Source organism: Lissotriton helveticus, chromosome 2_2, assembly GCF_964261635.1.
Source record: "Lissotriton helveticus chromosome 2_2, aLisHel1.1, whole genome shotgun sequence".
Taxonomy (NCBI): domain Eukaryota; kingdom Metazoa; phylum Chordata; class Amphibia; order Caudata; family Salamandridae; genus Lissotriton; species Lissotriton helveticus.
In genome coordinates this window covers 154702746-154718531 of record NC_136060.1, presented here as the reverse complement: position 1 = coordinate 154718531, position 15786 = coordinate 154702746, and the positions used below count along the sequence as shown (strand labels likewise).

General features: G+C 53.2%; 1 non-coding gene and 2 pseudogenes across 1 annotated transcript; all 3 read left to right on the top strand.

The window, feature by feature from the left end:
* Positions 1-6273: 6273 nt before the first annotated feature.
* LOC144822019 (18S ribosomal RNA) lies at positions 6274-8090 on the top strand (annotated as a pseudogene).
* Positions 8091-9087: 997 nt separating this feature from the next.
* LOC144821994 (5.8S ribosomal RNA) lies at positions 9088-9241 on the top strand. The gene has a single exon (XR_013608511.1). It is a non-coding gene; the product is annotated as a 5.8S ribosomal RNA (ribosomal RNA).
* A 442-nt stretch (positions 9242-9683) lies between these two features.
* On the top strand, positions 9684-12321 carry LOC144821972 (28S ribosomal RNA; annotated as a pseudogene).
* Positions 12322-15786: the final 3465 nt, after the last annotated feature.

Here is a 15786-nt window from a genome sequence, read left to right as displayed (position 1 = left end):
TTATAAATTGAACAATGATAAATGTGAGATATTACCCTTAACCAAATTTATTTTTAAAGATGATTTTACTATGTCCTATTTTACCTGGACCTCTAAGCATAAAAGAAATTTGGGGTTATATTTTACCTCGTCAATTAAAACACCCATTTCCAGGAACATGGAAAAATGTTTGCTGAAGTTATACACTTTGACTGATAAATGTCACCCTCTTTATCTTTCCTGGTGGGGCCGATTAGATTCTATCAAGATGATGATATCCCTTCTCATACTTTATATTATCTCTTCCTATACCCTCTAAATCCCCTCTAAATCCTTTAAGAGAATCAATTCCATACTTTCTTCTTTTCTTTGGGGTAATAGGAGAGCTCACATGTCTTTTAGTAAATATCATCCGCCCAAAACTAGAAGGGGGGGTACATTTCCCTGATTTTTCTAAAAATCACAAAGCATTTCTATTACATCAATCCTCAAGTGGATCTCAGATTCTTCACTGGCTCACTCTGGGTATCATTTGAACAATCTTACCTGCTTCCTTTCTCTTTCCAAGAGTAATTGTCTTTCCCCCGTAAAGCTCAACATTTTTATACTCCAACTTTTAAACACTCAAGTAAACTATTAGAATCGGTTTGACCATATCTATTTTCTTAAATCTACTCAATGGCATAATAAATTCATACTGATTGAAGGTAAACCATTTCATAGGAAAACCTGGAGACAAAAAGGCCTAATCTTGGTGAGTCAATTATTTGAAAATAATACTGTGATCTCCTTATCTCATGCACGCCTTCTATTTGACCTCCTTTCTGAGCAAAGATCAACTATTGCAAAGCGCTCTATATCTCGCTTTTGCCGAATTCAGTTCATCTCCTCTTCATACACCCAAAACCATCAATTTCACAATCTCCTTAATACAAAGCCTAAGGCCTCCACCATATATTCTTATTTACGCATGTCCAGTATCATTGGAGACAAAACTAATGTAGAACTGACCTGGGAACAGGATTTTAGGAGGGAATGGTCCACTCTCCCCTTGAATAAAATCTGGACTAAAATCAAGACAACTTCCAGTGCAGCTAACACAACTCATACACTCTTTTTTATATAAAATATGCTTCTTCTCTCTCTCCTGACATTACATAGGATGAACAATGATACATTGGATGCTTGTTCGTCTTGCTCCTCAACACATGCTGGCTTAAAGCATTTATTTTGTCCTTCAGTTCATGATTTTTGGAGGGTGTTTGGAATCAGATCACTTTAATATTTGATTTTGTCGCTCCTTTTTCCTTTACTATTTTTTTCTAGGCACTTTATTGGATAATTGGCACAAATGTACCTCAAATATACGAATTTTGGACGTATAGCAGTAGCGTTTCCACAAATTACTAAGCACTGGAAATCTTAGGCCTGGGCGGTGAACTTTGCTCTGTTCGCTGAGTTTGCAGAGTTTTCTGCACTCCGCGGAGCTCACAGAATGCAGAAAACTCCGTTTCGCGATGTGCAGCAGAGTTTTTTTCCCCGCTTGCGATCACGAACAGTAAATTCACGATCATGAGCAGTAAGTTCGGGATCTCAAGCTGCTGCTCTGGTAGGATTTCTACCCGAGCGGCAGGAATACCAGCACAAACTGCAGTTCGCACTGCACTCCGCCACTCGCGGAACTTTGCAGATTTTGTTTTAACTTCGATGAGTTGCACGTAGCAAAACTCTGCAAACTACGCCCAGGCCTGTGAAAGATCTCTCTAAACAATCATTTCAAGCCTAGTGGTATGCAGTCAGTCATAATCAACGATTAAATACAGCTTGTACATCCTGCTTCCCTTTTTATGAAAGACTTATTGCTATAGTCCCATGTCACAAAGTTCCTTGATCTTAATGCAAATCGTTGTTTCATGCGCACTCCCATGGAACAAGGAGTTTTGAAGCCTCCTTGACATTCTGAATTGTGGGATTATAAATATAATTTGTCTAACAAATATATACGGTTATAAGTTTGTACTTGCTACCAGACTTTGTTTATCTTTATGTGCCTTCCTTTTTCTTTGTGTGGATAGTATAACCACAGCTCTTTGTATGACATTATGTTGTATGACTCACTTTAATAAACTTACTTTTTTTAAACTTAAAAAAACATAATAGCCCAAAATAGTAAAACGTATCAAGTTGAGGCTACCATACCAGTGTAACAGTGGGCAACTTCAGCCCTCCTAGAGGGGTAATGCCCAGCAGTCATTTTTAGAAATCAGATGCAAGTCAGGTGGCCCAGCCTCTTCAGGCCCATGACAGACAAAACGACCCCAAGCGCATGTCACTCTGCGGGAGGGAAAAAGCCTCTTAAAAGCAACTTAATGGCACACAATACACTATTCGCTTTCTCGCGTCATTCAGGACACACTGGAGCTTGTAGCCCAGTGCCCCCAACACGTGTTGTCGTCACACACTGAAGAGGGAAAGGGGCTCTCTAAAGTATCCAAATGGCGCAGAGTACACGCTCCTCCTGCGGCTGCACTCAGGGCACACTGGTGCTTGTAGTCTGCTTGTGGGCTGCCCCAACTCCTGTCTGGTCCCGTTTTGCGGGAGATATATTGCTCTTTAAAGCACCTGACCAGTGCACCCCGCCTCCCCGCTCCACTCAGGACACACTAGAGCATGTAGTCTACTTGTGGGCTGCCCCAACTCCTGTTTCAAAGAAGGATGATGGTAGGCCACAAAGATTATGGCAGACATAGTCAATAAATATATGTTAACACAGTACAATTAGATAGATTTACATTGCTTTAATTGTTTATTATCTCAGAAGTTAATATTACTATTAATAACATAATTAATTGTTTTAAAAACTTGTACCCTTTAATATGTTTGATGAAATGCAGTGATTCATTAGTCAAAATCAACACTGCATCCAAATCAATTTGTTAATGTTATTGTTACTCACATTTCTGCAATGTTCACCCGGGGGTATAATGACGCTAAGACCCCCAAAAAAACTGTACTGCTCATGGAAGAACCAAATGTTTCCTTAAACAACCACGTTTTCAGTGCATGTCTGAAAGCTTCCATTGTAAGTGACTGGTTATACAAGAAAGAGAACTGCAGGCCTTAGGGGCAGCACTAACAACTGATGTCCTCCAACTTGTGTTACTAGAAGTGGGTACCACTAAAAGCCTGGCCTTGGACGAGGGCAATGCCCTTGTTGGGACATATCTTGTTATTCATCCAATAAGAAAATCTGGGGCTAATCCATGTTTAGCCTTCAAGAGTAGGCCACAGACTTTAAATAGAAGACACTGTTTTATTGGTAGCCAGTGTAGCTGTTTTAGGGGAGGTAAAGTGTGTGATCTACGAGAAACCTTCAACACCAGCTTAACCCAATGCATTTTGAAGTAGATGTAGTTTCCTTAGGTCACAGTCTGGCAAGCTGAGCTAAACACTATTGGCATAGACTATTCTACACTGATTGTTGCTGCCATGATAGATTTCATGGCTCTAGGCAATAGACATGGATAAAGTTTCCTAACTGTCGAGAGAATAAAAGTTTGTTTTCAGTCCAATTTATTTATTTGCAGTATCAAGGACAGTTAGTGATCCACTATTACACCCAGACTTTTTGCAGATGCTTTAGGTATCGGTTGTAGTCCCATTTCACTAGACCATTGGTGGTTGGTCCAAGATCTAGAGTTACCATTTGAACGGGGTAACTGTATTGTAGGGGATACATTGCACACTTTATAACACTATATGCTTGTGCTCCAAAATATATGACAGAATTAACATGCTACAACACAAATTATGTTTTAGTCTTTATTGATTACCGGGGGGCACTAAATGGTTAAGTTTTTAAATACTATTATACTGTTGCTTTGCCATACACTATTTTTCACAAGTCAGCGCAAAGACAATCATAGGAATATGCATTTACACAAAATTGATATTTGCTCTATGTTGACTAGGGCTGGGCATAGTTCGCGTAGCACCACTACGCACACTACGCAGAATTTTGGAAAAAATGTGTGGAAAGCGAGGGTACGTCCTGAGAGTCCGTGTGCCCAGGACAGGGGTTCCTTGGGCTTGGGAAGGCTCTTCGATCTCCCCGGCCTGACTGAGTTGGAAAGCAGGGACCGGCCCTGGGGCCTGGGTTTGGGAGCCCCAGTCCTGCGGCCTGCCAAGAGTCCATCTGCCCTGGACAAGGGTCCCTGGTGCGAAGCCCTGGATACCTGCAAGGCTCCATGGGTCCCAGGCAGTCCTCCCAGGGGAGGCTGGGCCCCAGGAGTACTTGCAGGCATCCCAATGCCTGAGGCCCAGCGTGGGGTTTCGGAGCCCCCTGAGCCCTGCAGCCCCGGAGTCCTGCAGCCTTGGAGCCCTGCAAGGGCAGGCGGTAGCCCTCCCGTAAAGGCTCAGGGCAGTCAGATTGGAGTTATTTCGGTGCCATCCATCTGGTCGCACCTTTCCCTTCGGCCATCTGGTCGCACGCGATGTTTTCCAATGGAGCGACCAGATGGCCGGGCTTCCCTGGCAGTCCTGATGAGAGGCCATTCACCTCCCCGATCCCAGCGAGTGCTCGAGGAGGTCGGGCGCCTCCGCGCCCTGGGTCACCTCTGTCACTCGATGCGCGTGGGTTCCCAGAAAGAAGGGTAGCCTTCCTCTGAGTATGCCCCAACACCCCCCGTGTGCTGGCGGTGACCAGATGGGCTATGCTGGGACAACACCTCTCCTCAGTCTGGAGGGCTCCGGCCCACGGCGTGGCAAAGTGCCCGGGACGGGCTCCATGGGTCCAGGTCAGTCCTCCCCCGGGTGTCCGGGGCTCCCTCCTCCAGGCCAATGGCATGGCAAAGTGCCTGGAACGGGCTCCATGGGTACCGGGCAGTTCTCTCCCGGGTGTCCGGGGCTCTCTCCTCCAGGCCAACGTTGTGGCAAAGTGCCCAGGACGAGCTCCCAGGTTCTCGGGCAGTCCTCCCCCGAGCATCTGTGGCTTCCTCCTCCAGGCCAACAGCATGGCAAAGTGCCCAGGACAGGTTCCATGGTTCCTGGCCAGTCCTCCCCCGGGCGTCCGGGGCTCCCTCCTCCAGGCCAATGGCGTGACAAAGTGCCCGGGGAGCTCTGGTGGTCTGGTGGTACAGCCGGGGTTCTCGAGTCCCCGGGAAGCGGAGCCCCAGAGCCCTGCCCTGCGTAGGCAGGCAGGAGCCCTACCACGAAGGATAGGGTGTTCACGCGCCCCTGGTCGGAAGGCCTGTTGGGTCCCCCTCGCAGACTCCATGGCTGACCCCCATTCCCCGGAACCTGCTCATTCTTTCATTGGGGCACAGAGTGACCAGATGACTTCCCTTTCGTGCCCGGCCATCTGGTCGCACCATTCCCCTCAGCCATCTGGTCACACCGATCCCCTCGGCCATCTGGCCGCACCGATCCACTCGACCATCTGGTCGCACTGATCCCCTTGGCCATCTGGTCGCCACCAATGCTTTTCTATGGGGTGACCAGATGTGTGGTCCGGCGATGCTGAGACTGAGAAGGCAGCCCCCGGGCCAACCTGCTGGGGCCCCCAGAGGCCCGGGTCTGTGCCTGCCTCTAAGCCCCTTTCCAATTGGCCGTTCCTCTGAGCCTTCTCGCCCCGGGAGCAGGCAGGGACGTGAAGCCGGTATCCCCTGTGCAGGGCGGCCTGCCAGGGGTTGGCCCCGGCTGTACACCGATCGATTGGGCACTCTCAGTCATTTTAGGAATGGACTGCTTGGCCAGCCTCGGCTGCTGTTTCAAGCAAAGAGCTTCCACCGTGCATGTACCGTCTGACTCGAGGGAGGGCCTGCCACATGGCGGTAGGCCGTTCACCCTACCCAGCACAGCGAAGGCCGAGCAGCCCTGGCAGCTCATGCCCCCCAGTGGTCCGACCCGAGGGGAAGGGGTCGGGTGGCATCAAGCCCTCGGATGCTGCCTGGCCGGCAGGTCTGTGGGCCCCGCGCGCCACACCATTACCCCTCTCCGCCCAGCATGTTTCCACAGCAGCTCAGATTGACTGTTCCGAGGGGTTCCGAGGCCGCCAGGGCCCGCCAACCCTGCATCTCAGTCAGGCTGCACCTCAGGCCGCCTCTCCCTTCCGGGGGAGAAGGCTGGGCCTGCCGGTGCCCATGCAACCTCACCTCTCCACACCCCTCCAGTGAGCCCTCCTACCCAGGCGGGTGGGCTCCTTCCCCTGGCAGGCTCCCGAGAGATGGAGGGGTCCGCGAAGGTTGCCGGTCGGGGAGATGGGCACGCGGCCCCCACCCCCGCATCAGGTGCGGTTACCTGGTTGATCTTGCCAGTAGCTTATGCTTGTTTCAAAGATTAAGCAATGCATGTGTAAGTACACACGGCCGGTAAACTAAAACTGCAAATGGCTCATTAAATCAGTTATGGTTCCTGTGATCGCTCCATCTGTTACTTGGATAACTGTGGTAATTCTAGAGCTAATACATGCCGACGAGCACTGACCTCCCAGGATGCGTGAACTTATCAGACCAAGACCAATCCGGCTTTGCCGGCCGCTTTGGTGACTCTAGATAACCTCGTGCCGATCGCACGTCCCTGTGACGGCAAAGATACATTCGGATGTCTGCTCTATCAACTTTCAATAGTACTTTCTGTGCCAACCGTGGTGAACACGGGTATTGGGAATCAGGGTTCTATTCCAGAGAGGGAGCCTGAGAAATGGCTACCACATCCAAGGAAGTCAGCAGGCGCCCAAATTACCCACTCCCTACTCGGTGAGGTAGTGATAAAAAAGAACATTATAGGACTCTTTCGAGGCCCTGTAATTGGAATGAGTACACTTTAAATCCCTTAACGAGGATCCATTGGAGTGCAAGTCTGGTGCCAGCAGTCACGGTAATTCCAGCTCCAATAGCATATATTAGAGTTGTTGTAGTTAAAAAGCTCGTAGTTGGATCTTGGGATCCAGCTGGCGGTCTTCCGGGAGGCGAGCTACCGCCTCTCCCAGCCACTGCCTCTCTGCGCCCCCTTGATGCTCTTGACTGAGTGTCCTGGGGGTCCGAAGCTTTGACTTTGAAAAAATTAGAGTGTTCAAAGCAGGCCGGTCACCTGAATACTTCAGCTAGGAATAATGGAATAGGACTCTGGTTCTGTTTTGTTGGTTTTCAGAACTGGGGCCACTATTAAGAGGAACAGCCGGGGGTATTCGTTTTGTGCCGCTAGAGGTGAAATTCTTGGATGGGCGCAAGACGCACCAAAGTGAAAGCATTTGCCATGAATGTTTTCTTTAATCAAAAATGAAAGTCGGAGGTTTAAAGACTATCAGATACAGTAGTAGTTCCAGCCATAAACGATGCCTACTAGCGATCCGGCGGCGTTATTCCCATGACCCGCCGAGCAGCTTCCGGGAAACCAAAGTATTTGGGTTCCGTGGGGAGGATGGTTGCAAAGCTGAAATTTAAAGGATTTGACGGAAGGGCACCACCAGGAGTAGAGCCTGTGGCTGAATTTGACTCAACATGGGAAACCCCACCCGGCCCGGACACTGAAAGGATTGACAGATTGATAGCTCTTTCTTGATTCTGTGGGTGGTGGTGCCTGGCCTTTCTTAGTTGGTGGAGCAATTTGTCTGGTTAATTCTGATAACGAACGAGACTCTACCATGCTAAGTAGTTACGTGACCCCCAGTGGTCAGCGTTCAACTTCTTAGAGGGACAAGTGGCGTTCAGCCACACGAGATCGAGCAATAACAGGTCTGTAATGCCCTTAGATGTCCAGGGCTGCAAGCACGCTACACTGAATGGATCAGCGTGTGTCTACCCTTCGCCGACAGGTGCAGGTAACCCGCTGAACCCCGTTCATGATAGGGATTGAGGATTGCAAATATTTCCCATGAACGAGGAATTTCCAGTAAGTGCGGGTCAGAAGCTTGCGTTGATTAAGTCCCTGCCCTTTGTACACACCGCCCGTCGCTACTACCGATTGGATGGTTTAGTGAGGTCCTCAGATCGGCCCCGCTCAGGTCGGCAACGGCCCTGGTGGAGCGCCGAGAAGACACTCAAACTTGACTATCTAGAGGAAGTAAAAGTCATAACAAGGTTTCCGTAGGTGAACCTGCGTAAGGATCATTTATGGCGGAGGGGCCTGAGCGACCGACGGTGCCAGCCCTAAGCCCTCCGCTGCCTCCTGCAAGCACGCACCCTAGGCACAGGGCCCGGCCCTGCCCTGGTGGGCCCCGGCCGGTGGAGTGGTCCGCAGCTGCATGGGGCACCTGGGTGAGGACCAGGACTTCGACGGGCATCTTCCCCCTAGGGGAGGGCCCAACTGACGTGTGAGGGACCAGGGATGCGGTGGCCTCATCTCCTGTCCCTCTCTGGGAGGGACACAGTGGTAGGCCCTCCCGAGATGGAACCCAAGCTCACCCGGAACCACCCCTGGGATAGGAGGAAACCGAATTGCAGTGGGCTGGTACCACCCACCTAGAGGGACTTGCTGCTGGCTTGCTGGGCCCACCTGCACCCAATGTCCCGGTCTGACCGAGATCTGGGCGACTGCTGTAGGGCCCTTCTCCTGTAGCAGGGCAGCCTGGAAGAGAAGGGGCCGAGGGCTTGCGAGGGGACCCTGGCTCCTCTCGGTGGGAGGCGTGCAGGATGGGGAGCTGCCTGGCTCTTCCCTTCTGGCACCTCTGCCACTGGCAGGGGTAGGGTGGGCTGTACAAGCCAGCTTGGTGCCCGGCTCGGGGCCACCAGGTGACGGACGGCAGAGGTTCAGGTGGAGCGTCCCTCCCTCAATGCCAGGTACCTGGTGTGACCCGGTCCCGTGTGGCTGGGCCGAGGGGTTTGAAGACTCGTGCGGTCCCACCTGGTTACCCCAGGAGGGACCGATGGCTGCGGGCTACCTTCTCCCGTCACACCGGGAGCCCCCTTACTTGCCTGTGGGTGGGGGGACTCCCAGGCTGAGCCCCTGGCAATGTTTTTTCCTCCCAACAGTGCACACTGACTCCCAGAGGGGAAGCCATGAATGGGGCACCTGGGCCGTCTAGCCGTGCGGGCGGTGGACGGATGGCATCGCCTTCCTCCCGCCTCTATTGCGCCCGCAGGTTGGCGAACTTTTCAAAAAGTTGCCTGTGACTCTTGGCGGTGGATCACTTGGCTCGCGCGTTGATGAAGAACGCAGCTAGCTGCGAGAATTAGTGTGAATTGGAGGACACATTGATCATCAACACTTCAAACGCATCTTGCGGCCCCGGGTGCCTCCTGGGGCTACGCCTGTCTGAGGTTCGCTTGATCGTCAATCGCCCCGGGGCTGCCCTGGGACACGGCTGGGGCTGTCTCAGGGTTAGCTCCGCTTCCCCTTCGTCCCCCCACAAGGTCAGACCCCCGATAGCCTGTGGCAGGGTCCCTCGCCTGGTGCTGCTGCAGAGGTAAGCCGCTGGCGTGCCTGCCTCCGAGAAAGGGGTCCGGCGACCGGTCCACCCCGGGATACGTCCAAGGGCACCTGGCTGTGTGCCGCACGTGGCTGTCTGTGGTGTCCCACCGGCTGCCCACGAGCCTCAGGCACCCACCTACACGGCCGGCTTCCTGGGGAGGGCGAAACCCCTCCAGATACGATCTGGGGAGAGAGGGCGCATGCTGCCGGGACGCTAGGCCCCCCCATGCTCTGTCAGGGAGTCCTGGCCTTTCTCGGCAACCCCCTTTTACGCTCCTGCATCATTCTTCCGACTACGACCTCAGATCAGATGTGGCGACCCGCTGAATTTAAGCATATTACTAAGCGAAGGAAAAGAAACTAACCAGGATTCCCACAGTAACAGCGAGTGAAGTGGGAAGAGCCCAGCACCAAATCCCCGCCCGGCGGCGAGCGCGGGAAATGTGGCATACAGAAGATCAACTCACCGGCGTCGCTTAGGGGACCCAAGTCCTTCTGATCGAGGCTCACCCCGTAGACGGTTTTAGGCCGGTAGCGGCCCCGGCGCACTGGGATCGGCTCTTCTCGGAGTCGGGTTGCTTGGGAATGCAGCCAAAAGCGGGTGATAAACTACATCTAAGGATAAATACGGGCGCGAGACCAATAGCCAACAAGTACCATAAGGGAAAGTTGAAAAGAACTCTGAAGAGAGAGTTCAAGAGGGCATGAAACCGGCGAGAGATAAACTGGTGGGTGCCCGTGCAGTCTGCCCGAAGGATTCAACACGGCTGGAAGGTCGGTGGCCCAGGAGTTTCAGATCCCACAGGGTGCATTTCCTCCGTGGTGGTGCACCGCAACCGGCTCCGGGTCGGCTGGGAAGGCTTTGGGGAGGCAGGTGGACCTCCGCTCCGGCAGAGGGTGTTACAGCCCCCCTGGCAGCAGTTTTGGCGTGTTTGTGCGGCCGAGGGAGATTCGACCACCTCTGCACCCTCCCCCAGGCACCCGTTCCCGGCTGCCCCTCGGGGCGGTTGAAGGGGGGATGGGGCCCCTGCTCCTGGCATGACTGTCAACTGGGGCGCACTGTTCTCAGTGTGCCCTGACCGCATCAGGCCACCAGGTGGAGAGGCCAACGCCGGGTGCCAGGCGTCTGCGGTGATGTTGGTTACCCACCGACCCGTCTTGAAACACAGTCTTATCTGGTAAAGCGAATGATTAGAGGTCTTGGGGCCAAAACTATGTCATCTTATTCTCAAACTTTAAATGGGTAAGAAGCCCGGCTCGCTGGCGTGGAGCCGGGCATGGAATGCGAGTGCCTAGTGAGACACCTTTGGTAAGCAGAACTGGCGCTGCGGGATGAACCAAACGCCGGGTTAAGGCTCCCAATGCCGATGCTCATCAGACCCCAGAAAAGGTGTTGGTTGATATAGACTGCAGGACGGGGTCCATGGAAGTTGGAATCCGCTAAGGATTGTGTAACAACTCACCTGCCGAATCAACTAGCCCTGAAAATGGATGGCGCTGGAGCATCGGGCACATACCCAGCCGTCGCTGAGAGCCACGGGAGATAAGCCTCGATGAGTAGGAGGGCTGCTGCGGTGAGCACAGAAGCCCGGGGTGGGGGCCCGGGTGGAGCTGCCACAGGTGCAGATCTTGGTGGTAGTAGTAAATATTCAAACTAGAACTTTGAAGGCCAAAGTGGAGAAAGGTTATATGTGAACAGCAGTTGAACATGGGTCAGTTGGTCCTAAGAGATGGGCGAGCGCCGTTCGGAAGGGACGGGCGAGGGCCTCTGTTGTCCTTGGCCGATCAAAAGGGAGTCGGGTTCAGATCCCCAAACCCAGAGTGGCAGAGACGGGTGTCCTCGCGGCATCCAGTGCGGTAACGCACAGGATCTCTGAGAAGCCGGCGGGAGCCCCGGGGAGATTTCTCTTTTCTTTGTGAAGGACAGGGCGCCCTGGAATGGGTTCGTCCCGGGAGAGGGGCCCAAGCTTTGGAAAGCATCGCGGTTCCGGCGGCGTCCGGTGAGGTCTCGCTGGTCTTTGAAAATCAAGGGGGAGATGGTGTAAATCTCGCGCCTAGCCGTACCCATATCCGCAGCAGGTCTCCAAGGTGAACAGCCCCTGGCATGTTGGAACAATGTAGGTAAGGGAAGTCGGCAAGATAGATCCGTAGGGAACGGGCTTGGCGGAATCAACGGGGAAAGCAGATCCTGTTGAGCTTTACTCTAGTTTGGCACTGTGAAGAGACATGAGAGGTGTAGGATAAGGGGGAGGCCCTCGGGCCACCGGTGAAATACCACTACTCTTATCATTTTTTTCACTTACCCAGTGAGGCGGGGGGTTGAGCCCCATGGGGCTCTCGCTTCTGGCTCAAAGCGCTCGGCGCCCGCCGGGTGCAACCTGCTCCGGGGACATTGGCAGGTGGGGAGTTTGACAGGGGCAGTACACCTGTCAAACGATAATGTACTGCCCCTGTCAAAGGTGAGCTGAGGGAGGACAGAAACCTCCCACAGAGCAGAAGGGCAAAAGCTCACTTGATCTCGATGTTCAGTATGAATACGATCCTTTTGACTTTTTGGGTTTCAAGCAGGTGTCAGAAAAGTTATCACAGGGATAACTGGCTTATGGTAGCCAAGCGTTCATAGCAACATTGCTTTTTGATTCTTCGATGTCGGCGCTTCCTATCATTGTGAAGCAGAATTCACCAAACGTTGGATTGTTCACCCACTAATAGGGAACGTGAGCTGGGTTTAGAACGTCATGAGACAGGTTACTTTTCCCTACTGGTGATGCGTTGTTGCAATAGTAATCCTGCTCAGTATGAGAGGAACCGAGGGTTCAGACATTTGGTGTATGTGCTTGGCTGAGGAGCCAATCTGGCAAAGCTACCATCTGTTGGAGTATGACTGAACCCCTCTAAGTCAGAATCCCCCCTAAACCGTAACAATACCGCAGTGCTGTGGAGCCTCAGTTGGCCTGGGATATCCGGCCTCTCTCGGGGGGCCGGTGCCTAGAGCTGCTCGCTTGGGGAACAGATTCAGAAAAGGGGGTGGTGATGAACAGAGTGTCTGAATTAAGCAGACCACTCTTACCCAGTCCAAAGATCAGGGCTTGATCCATCACCGTTATTTAGCTCACTGCCCCATCCCAGCTCAGAACCTGGCTATATGCAAATTAGTCTGTCCCTGGCCCAGTGCATCATGGGAACAGGGCAGACCAAACTACCAAGCCAATTCTTCACCAGAAAGGAGACAAGCTTCCGGGGACCGGTTTCTGCCATTTCAGGCGTCGTCGGCCCGGCTTGCTTGAATCCTGATGGAGCAGTGAGCAAGGGACTCATGTCTGAGTATACCCTTCCACGCTTATGGTGGACAAAATGATTCAGAAAAGGGGGTGGTGATGAACAGAGTGTCTGAATTAAGCAGACTACTCTTACCCAGTCCAAAGATCAGGGCTTGATCCATCACCGTTATTTAGCTCACTGCCCCATCCCAGCTCAGAACCTAGCTATTTGCAAATTAGTCTGTCCCTGGCCCAGTGCATCATGGGAACAGGGCAGACCAAACTACCAAGCCAATTCTTCACCAGAAAGGAGACAAGCTTCCGGGGACCGGTTTCTGCCATTTCAGGCGTCGTCGGCCCGGCTTGCTTGAATCCTGATGGAGCAGTGAGCAAGGGACTCATGTCTGAGTATACCCTTCCACGCTTAAGGTGGACAAAATGATTCAGAAAAGGGGGTGGTGATGAACAGAGTGTCTGAATTAAGCAGACCACTCTTACCCAGTCCAAAGATCAGGGCTTGATCCATCACCGTTATTTAGCTCACTGCCCCATCCCAGCTCAGAACCTGGCTATATGCAAATTAGTCTGTCCCTGGCCCAGTGCATCATGGGAACAGGGCAGACCAAACTACCAAGCCAATTCTTCACCAGAAAGGAGACAAGCTTCCGGGGACCGGTTTCTGCCATTTCAGGCGTCGTCGGCCCGGCTTGCTTGAATCCTGATGGAGCAGTGAGCAAGGGACTCATGTCTGAGTATACCCTTCCACGCTTATGGTGGACAAAATGATTCAGAAAAGGGGGTGGTGATGAACAGAGTGTCTGAATTAAGCAGACCACTCTTACCCAGTCCAAAGATCAGGGCTTGATCCATCACCGTTATTTAGCTCACTGCCCCATCCCAGCTCAGAACCTGGCTATATGCAAATTAGTCTGTCCCTGGCCCAGTGCATCATGGGAACAGGGCAGACCAAACTACCAAGCCAATTCTTCACCAGAAAGGAATCCTTGAATCCTGATGGAGCAGTGAGCAAGGGACTCATGTCTGAGTATACCCTTCCACGCTTAGTGTGGACAAAATGATTCATCACCACCCCTTGTTAAATATTTTGTCCACCCTAAGCGTGGAAGGGTATACTCAGATGTGAGTCCCTTGCTCATTGCACCATCAGGATTCAAGCAAGCCGGGCCGACGACGGCTGAAATGCCAGAAACCGGTCCCCGGAAGCTTGTTTCCTTCCCAGTGTAAGAATTGGCTTGGTAGTTTTGTTTGCCCTGTTCCCATCATGCACTGGGACAGGAACAGATTAATTTGCATATAGCCGGGTTCTGAACTGGGATGGTGCAGTGAGCTAGAAAACGGTGTTGGATCTAGCCCTGATCTCTTGACTGGGTGAGAGTATTCTGCTTAATTCAGAAACTCTGTCCATCACCACCCCTTGTTAAATATTTTGTCCACCCTAAGCGTGGAAGGGTATACTCAGATGTGAGTCCCTTGCTCATTGCACCATCAGGATTCAAGCAAGCCGGGCCGACGACGGCTGAAATGCCAGAAACTGGTCCCCGGAAGCTTGTTTCCTTCCCAGTGTAAGAATTGGCTTGGTAGTTTGGTTTGCCCTGTTCCCATCATGCACTGGGACAGGAACAGACTAATTTGCATATAGCCGGGTTCTGAACTGGGATGGTGCAGTGAGCTAAAAAACGGTGTTGGATCTAGCCCTGATCTCTTGACTGGGTGAGAGTATTCTGCTTAATTCAGAAACTCTGTCCATCACCACCCCTTGTTAAATAAATCGCTTGGGGAACAGAGCACGGACAGAAGGGGGCCGCCTCCATCACCCTTGGTGCACCACTTGTTTGTGGGGCACCCGGTGCTAAATCATTCGTAGACGACCTGATTCTGGGTCAGGGTTTCGTAAGTAGCAGAGCAGCTTCCTCGCTGCGATATATTGAAAGTCGTCCTCTGACCCAAGCTTTTGTCTCTCTGTGTGTGGGTGCCCGCAGACACCTCCCTCCACCACACCCAGGGGTTGGACCCTCTGCCGCCAAGCCGGGGGGAGGGTTGAAGAGAGGGTAACGCGGGCTTGTGGGTGGCCGCCTTCACCACGTGCACTTTAGCACGGGGCCTCCCCCTCCCGTCCCTGCCCCACTGGGGTGCGGGGACGGGGGCCACAAACCCGCGTGGGTCAGCAGGGTGACCAGATGGCCTGGGCCAATGTCCGGCCTCCCCTTCCCGTAGCTCCTGGGCAAGTCGGGCAGGGAGGTGAGCAGCAGCCACCCGGGTGAAGGAGCTTCCAGAGTGGCTGCCTCGGTTTCCCGGGCCACCCTCACCGGACTGCAAGGGTGACTGGGTACGGTACCCTCCCAGGCCATCCTCACGCTGGGTCATCCAGGTCCATCTGGTCGCGTGGCTGTGCAACCAGATGGCCCTGTGGGCCGAGTGACCAGATTGCCCTGCGGGCTGGGTGACCAGATTGCCCTGTGGGCTGGCAGCCAGGCTAACTCCTACTTTTGTCCTCCCCCAAAGTTCTATAAGCCTCCACTACGTGGGGGCTTAATAGTTGGAAAAAATGGCCTCCCTGGGCAGGCCGTAAGGGAGAGGACGTGGCCTGGGCTTAACCCTCCTTGGTTCCGGCTGAGGGTCTGGGTGCTGGGAACAGGGGTCCACCGGGGCCCGGGCTGCTCTCCCCGGCCTGGCTAGAGTTTGGTAGCTGGGACCGGGCCCGGGGCTTGAGCTCCATCCAGCAGGCCCCATGGTGCGTGAGCCCCCTATCCTGCAAGCCATCAGAGGGTCCGGGCACTGTGGATAGGAGTCCACCGGGTCTTGGGGAGGCTCTCGCCGCCCTGGCTAGAGTTTGGACACTAGGACTGGGCCCGGGGCTCATGCTGCGTCTGGTGGGCCCCGGGGTGCGGGAGCCCCCGTCCTGCAACCAGCCGAGGGTCCGGGCGCTAGGGACAGGGGTCCACCTGGGCCCGGGGAGGCTCTCCCCGGCCAGGCTGCTTTCAGAAGCAGGGTCTGGGCCGGGGAGCAGGGGTGGCTGGCTTCATCCACTACGCAGGCAGAGTGGAGCTTTCTGCCCACCCCTAAGTAGGGCTGGGTATAGTTCGCGTAGTGCCACTACACACACTACGCAGAATTTTGA